At 35.9% G+C, this 7,243-nt stretch overlaps 1 pseudogene; it reads right to left on the bottom strand.

Moving 5' to 3' along the window:
• Positions 1 to 4,733: 4,733 nt before the first annotated feature.
• Positions 4,734 to 6,558, bottom strand: LOC123628024 (annotated as a pseudogene).
• Positions 6,559 to 7,243: the final 685 nt, after the last annotated feature.

Here is a 7,243-nt window from a genome sequence, read left to right as displayed (position 1 = left end):
TATGATAAAATAATTTTGAGTTATTAATAATATTTTTAAACAAAGACAGTGAACATTCGGTCTGTGGCTGAAAACAAGTACTATTTTTGTTGATTCTCATGAGTTTTGGCATGGTGTGTTTCCATTTTCTTTTTTTTTTTTTTTTTTTTTTGAGACAGAGTCTCACTTTGTTGCCCGGGCTAGAGTGAGTGCCGTGGCATCAGCCTAGCTCACAGCAACCTCAGACTCCTGGGCTTAAGCGATCCTACTGCCTCAGCCTCCCGAGTAGCTGGGACTACAGGCATGAGCCACCATGCCCGGCTAATTTTTTTGTATATATATTTTTAGTTGGCCAGATAATTTCTTTCTATTTTTAGTAGAGACGGGGTCTCACTCTTGCTCAGGCTGGTCTCGAACTCCTGACCTCGAGCGATCCACCCGCCTCGGCCTCCCAGAGCTAGGATTACAGGCGTGAGCCACCGTGCCCAGCCTTCCATTTTCATTTGTCTAAATATTTTTAAAATTTTTTCTTTTGAATTCTTCTTTGACATTTTGCTTGTTAAGGAGTGTGTTGTTTAATTTTCACCTATTTTTGAATTTTTTGAAATTTCTTCTGTTGTTGATTTCTAGTTTCTTACCATTGCAGTTGGAAAAGATGCTTTATATAATTTCAATATTATTTAATTTATTAAGCCTTGTTTTGGGGCCTAACTTGGGATCTATTCTGGAGAATGTTCCATATGTGCTTCATAAGAATGTGTATTCTACTACTGTTGGATGGAATATTTTGTGTATGTCTGTTAGTCCATTTGGTCTAAAATATAATCTTAGTTCAATGTTTCCTCATTGATTTTCTGTTTGAATGATCTGTTTGTTGCTGAAAGCAAGATATTAAAGTCCTCTGGTATTTTAGTATTGATATCTATGTTTCCCCTTAAATATGCTAATATTTGTTTTATGTATTTAGGTGCTTTATGTGTTGAGTGAATATGTTTACTTACAATTATTATATCCTCCTGCTGAATTGATCCTGTTATCATTATATAATGACTTTGTCTCTTTGTATAGTTTTTGACCATACGTCTATTTGTCTGCTATAAGTATGGCTATTCCTGCTCTCTTTTGGTTTTCATTTGCATGGAATATATTTTTTCCATTCTTTCACTTTGAGTCTATGTATGTCCTAAAGGTTGAAGTGAGTCTCTTGTAGGCAGTATATAGTTGGGTTATGTTTTTTATCCATTTAGCCACTGTATGTCTTTTGATTGGAGAACTTAATCCATTTACATTAAAGGTAATTATTGATAAGTAAGTACTTACTACTGCCATTTTGTTACCTGTTTTCTGGTTGTTTTGTAGATCCTTTATTCTTTTTTCCTTCTCTTGCTGTCTTTCCTTGTGATTAGATGATTTTTCGTAGTGGTATGCTTTGTAGTGGTATATTTTCCACCTTTTTTGTATCTACTATAGGTTTTTGCTTTGTGGTTACTGCAAGGCTTACACAAAATACCATTATAACAAGGCAGTTTAATCTGATGACAACTTAACATTTTTTGCCATTTTTATTATTTCAGCATATTATGGGAGTGCAAATGTTTAGGTTACATATATTGCCTTTCACCCCCCCAGTCAGAGCTTCAAGTGTGTCCATCCCCCAGATGGTGCACATCACACTCATCATGTATGTATATACCCATCCCCTCCTCCCCACTCCCATCTGCCTGACGCCTGATAAATGTTATTCCTATATGTGCAGTTAGGTGCTAGATCACCATTGTTTCTTATAGCTGAATAGTACTCCATGGTATACATATACCACATTTTATTAATCCACTCATGTATTGATTGGCACTTGGGTTGTTTCCACATCTTTGCAATTGTGAATTGTGCTGCTATAAACATTTGAGTACAGATGTCTTTTTTATAGAATGTCTTTTGTTCTTTTGGGTAGATGCCCAGTAATGGGATTGCTGGATCAAATGGTAGATTTACTTGTATCTCTTCAAGGTGTCTCCATATTGCTTTCCACAGAGGTTGCACTATTTTGCAGTCCCACCAGCAGTGTATGAGTGTTCCTATCTCTCTGCATCCACACCAACATTTATTGTTTTGAGGCTTTTTGATAAAGGCCATTCTCACTGGAGATGAGTGATCCCTCATTGTGGCATTGATTTGCATTTCCTGATGATTAGAGATGTTGAGCATTTTTTCATGTTTTTTAGCCATTGTTCTGTCTTCTTTTGAAAAGTTTCTGTTCATGCCCTTGGCCCACTTTTTGATAGGGTTGTTTGATTTTTTCTTGCTGATTTTCCTGAGTTTTAAATAGATTCTAGTTATTAGTCCTTTATCGATGTGTAGCATGCGAATTTTTCTCCCATTCTGTAGATTGTTTGCTCTCGTGATAGTTTCTTTGGTGTGCAGAAGCTTTTTAATTTGATCAGGTCCCATTTATTTATTTTTATTGTTGCTGTGATTGCCTTTGGGGTCTTCTTCATAAATTCTTTGCCCAGGCCAATGTCTAGAAGAGTATTTCCAACATTTTCCTCTAGAATTCTTATAGTTTCATGTTTTAGGTTTAAGTCTGTTATCCACCGTGAGTTGATTTTTGTGAGAGGTGAAAGGAGCAGATCCTGTTTCAGTCTTCTACATGTGGCTATCCAGTTTTCCCAGCACCATTTATTGAATAAGGATTTTTTCCCCAGTGTATGTTTTTGTCTGCTTTGTCAAAGATTAGATGGCTATATAAGGCTGATTTTATATCTGGGTTCTCAGTTCTGTTCCATGTGTCTATGTCCCTGTTCTTGTGCCAGTACCATACTCTTTTAATTACTATAGCCTTGTAGTATAGTTTGAAGTCTGGTGAATTGATGCCTCCCAGTTTATTCTTTTTGCCTAGGATTGCTTTTGCTATACGGGGTCTTCTCTGGTTTCATAGGAAGCGTAAAATTATGTTTTTCTATATCTGTGGAAAATCATGTTGGTATTTTAATATGGATTGCATTGAACCTGTAGATCACTTTGGGTAGTATAGACATTTTAACAATGTTGATTCTGCCAACCCATGAGTATGGTATGGTTTTCCATCTGTTTACATCCTCTGCTATTTCGTTCCTCAGTGTTTCATAGTTCTCCCTATAGAGGTCTTTTACCTCCTTAGATAAATATATTCCTAGGTACTTTATTTTCTTTGTTGCTATTGTGAAGGGTATTGAGTCTTTGATTTGGTTCTCAGTTTGACTGTTATTGGCATATATGAATGCCTCTAATTTGTGTGTATTGATTTTGTGTCCTGAGACTTTACTGAATTCATTTATCAATTCCAGGAGTCTCTTGGTGGAATTCTTGGGGTTTTCTAGATATAATATCATATCATCAGCAAAGAGTGAGAGTTTGATCTCTTCTTCCCCCATTTGGACGCCCTTAATTCCCCTCTGTTGTCTAATTGCTCTAGCAAGGACTTCCAGCACTGTGTTGAATAGAAGTGGAGACAGTGGCCAACCTTGTCTGGTTCCAGTTCTAAGTGGGAATGCTTTAAATTTTTCCCCACTCAGTATGATAACAACTTAACTTTGATTGCATAAAAACTATACTTTTACTCCATCCCTCCCCCGCATTTTATGTTTATCATGTCACAATTTTTCTGTTTCCCTTTGTGGTTGTTATATTTTATTTTCTAAGTAATACTGATCAAAAATATTTACACAGATACTTTTAAGTCCACAGTTTAGCACTCATATTTGTATGGCCTTAAAATTATAGTACAACATCTGGACATTAAGGATTGGGGGAAAAGATTCCTTTCAAAACAAAGTCTGATAATTATATACATTTTTTTCTCTGTACTTTATTTTAAATACATTAATTTTTAAATTATGTTTACTTTTTTCCATCTGGTGGTAAAATACTCATTCAACTTTTCATAAAAATAAAGTTTACCACAAATGTAAATAAATTTTCCCAATTGAAAATGGTCTTTCAGATGCTATTAAATGAAATTTCTCATCCTAACTTAAGTGACAAAGAATTGATGTTTGCAGTTATAAGCAAAAATGTAAAGTATTGTAGCATCACCTACATTTCTCCTTACAACACAACTTTGAAGAAACCAGAAATGTTTTACAGAATTTTAGTTGGCTTTGAAAGGGTACATGGGTATGGATTTTTTGTTTTTTATACTCTAGAAATTTTTCCACCACTACTCTTTTTGTTGCAGAGATGGCATCTGTGACTACTGGGGTAGGCAAGAATGTTAATTCAAACTAAAGAAAGCCAGAAGCCAAAATTTAACTGGACAGTAACAATGCACTTTTATTCAGGTAGCTTGTATTTCCTATATGTTCAATTTTCTAACATGCATGAAAACACATAAACTTGTATTCTAATGATTTTATGTTTGATTTTATAATATGGAAAAAATTTGAGGAAAGGCATAACCTGGATAAGAGAAAAGGGAGAACCTTTACCAAAATGAAAATAAATAAATTTATACCCAATTATATAATAGGAATATAATCCATTTAAGTTTGCAGAAATATACTTTTCAAAGATCCGCTTCATTTATGGGAAAGATCTCTCCTCTATGGCATTAAGTGGGGGAAGGAAATCAGTTTATTTCAATAGAAACAGTTCAGCACAACAGGAAAACAGGAAATAGTTTAATGTTGGTCCACTTGTCTGTTAGCTTAAGGACAGTCTCACTACCCATAATCAGTTCAAAAACACATGTAAATTTAAAAATATATTCATTTGTTATTTTATTTTAAAACTGGCATAGCTGTTCTATCCTCATTCCCTGTCTTTTCAGCTTGGGAATCCTATGTTGGTTTGGTCTGTAAACCCTCAGCATCTTTGTGATCTTCCCTGGCATCTTCCCTAGTGGCACCTGTTTTGCTAGGTTCTCAATCCTCTTGGTTCATGATTTCAGGGGTCATGTGATCCAAGTCTCCTTCTAGAAGCTCAGTTTGTACTTCTATTGGCATCTGATTTACCCACACAACATGCACCTCCTCTTACATGCAATTCAGTACCTTCTTCAGTCTGAATTTGATCCACTTCTAGATAACTCACCTGGACCTCCTCTGGAAGTTTACTCATGTAAATTGTGCTCTTGGCTATCCTAGAGCAGATCTGGAAGGACTTGTTCCACGGTCACTTGTGCTGAATTCACCTAGACCCAAAGCAATGGTAGCATGTGCACCTTCTCAACTTGTTTTATAACAGGCATTGATGTCCCAGGTTCAGTTTCCACACGTTTCTGCTGAAAGAAATTCTTTGGTCACTAGATGCCCTGAAATATTGTGAATATCACAAAGATGCTTCCTTAATTCATTTCCTTGCATAAACCACAAGTCACATAAAGTACAATGGTTGAGTTTATCTCCAGTGTATATTACCAAGTGATATTTAAACTGATGTCAGTTGTTAAACTCACTGTTACAGACCTGGCATTCATAAAGTTTCTTTCGTCCATTTTTTGCCCTCACTCTAGTTTGGCATGCAGTGAGGTGACATTTGAGAGTGATGTTTCTAGCAAATTGTTCATGACAATTTGGTCATCCAAAAATTTTTTCACCTGGTATGTTTTCAAAGATGCTCCATAAAATGTCCAAAATGGGTCAAACTGTTTCTCATAGTATTAACATGTATAAAATTTTTCCCCAGTTCTTTGCTTCCTACTGACTCCACGTTCTTTGAGATGGTAACATTTTGGTGCTGTTTCCATGAACTCTTCCAAATATACCTTTTATTGCATATTTCACACAAGAAACCCTCAATATAGTGTGATTTCGTATGTTTCTTAAAATGGTAAAATAATTTAAATGAATAGTTGCATTTCTCACAATGGAGTAAGACCTTCACATGTAATAGCTGACGTTCCACAATTTCAATAACTTCTACCTGCTTGCTTGTAGGTTCAGATGCACAGCCATATTCTTCTTTAATTTACCCCTTTCTATCACCTTGATGGTACCTGCTGTAATATCCACCAATAGTGCTTGAGTGGAATTATCAGAGGAACCTGTGCCTGTATGTATTGGACTGTTTGGCAAAAGCCAATTCATCTTCCACTTTGTGCCTTCAGCAATCTCCACCTCAATTTCAACAGGTTCTGACTGTGCAAATTGCATTGATTTGGTGATAACATTTGAAGTTTCTGCAATCTTCCTTTTTTGCCTCACTTTTTACTGTGGTATTTTCTTCTAATGGAGTTTTCTTTTTTCCTGACTTTGAGGATTTTCATATCTTTTAGCATTTGTAGAACCTCTGCTGCTTTACATACATCATTGGCTGCTTCTCCTTGTATCATTAATTTTGCTGTGTATGTAAACGCAATTAAATGACAAAAAGTCATTTTACTAACACCTTTGATTTCCAGAAAAGGTTCTAGAGTAAACTTCTAAAAGAATTAGTAGAAGAACTTACAGTAGGTAGCTAAAACAGCCTCATAGGCCTTAAAATGGTGTCCTTCAACAATTAGGATGATGTCAGTAAGCTGATCTTGCTCTCATTGTTCAATTGGTCTAGGGTCATTTTATTAAGTTCCGAGAACTCCTGAAGGCATTCCATTGTTTCTTCAGCTTCCACGGCCATCGGGTTGCTTCAGGGAAGTAGAAGCAGCCCCTACATCATTTAATATTGTATATCCCTTAACAAATTATTGTAACTTTTATTATTTTAATAGTTTTGTCTTTTAACCTTTCTGCTAAAGATATAAGTGATTTACATAACCCCTTTACAGTATTTGAGTATTCTGAATTTGACTATGTACTTACTTTCCATAGTGCCTTATACTTTCATATGCTCATGTTACTATTTAGCATCCTTTTCTTTCAGCTTGAAGAACTCCCTTTAACATTTCCTGTAAGGCAGTCTAGTGGTGGTGAGCTCCCTCATCTTTTGTTTGTCTAGGAAAGTCTTTATCTCTCATTCATTTTGAATTACAGATTTGCCAGATAAAGTATACTTATATGGCAGATTTTTTTGTCCCTTCAGCACTTTTTTGAATATATCACCCTAGTCTCTCCTGGCCCATAAGGTTTCTTCTGAGAAATTCACTGATAGGCTTATGAAGCTTCCCTTTTATGTAACAAGCCTGTTTTCTTTTCCTGCTTTAAAAAGTTTCTCTTAGGCCGGGCACGGTGGCTCACGCCTATAATCCTACCACTCTGGGAGGCCGAGGCAGGTGGATCGCTTGAGGTCAGGAGTTCGAGACCAGCCTGAGCAAGAGTGAGACCCCGTCTCTACTAAAAAATACAAACAAATT

This window comes from Lemur catta, chromosome X (assembly GCF_020740605.2).
Source record: "Lemur catta isolate mLemCat1 chromosome X, mLemCat1.pri, whole genome shotgun sequence".
Classification (NCBI taxonomy): Eukaryota; Metazoa; Chordata; class Mammalia; order Primates; family Lemuridae; genus Lemur; species Lemur catta.
Note: the sequence above shows the minus strand (reverse complement) of the source record. Positions and strands in the feature narration are given on the sequence as shown.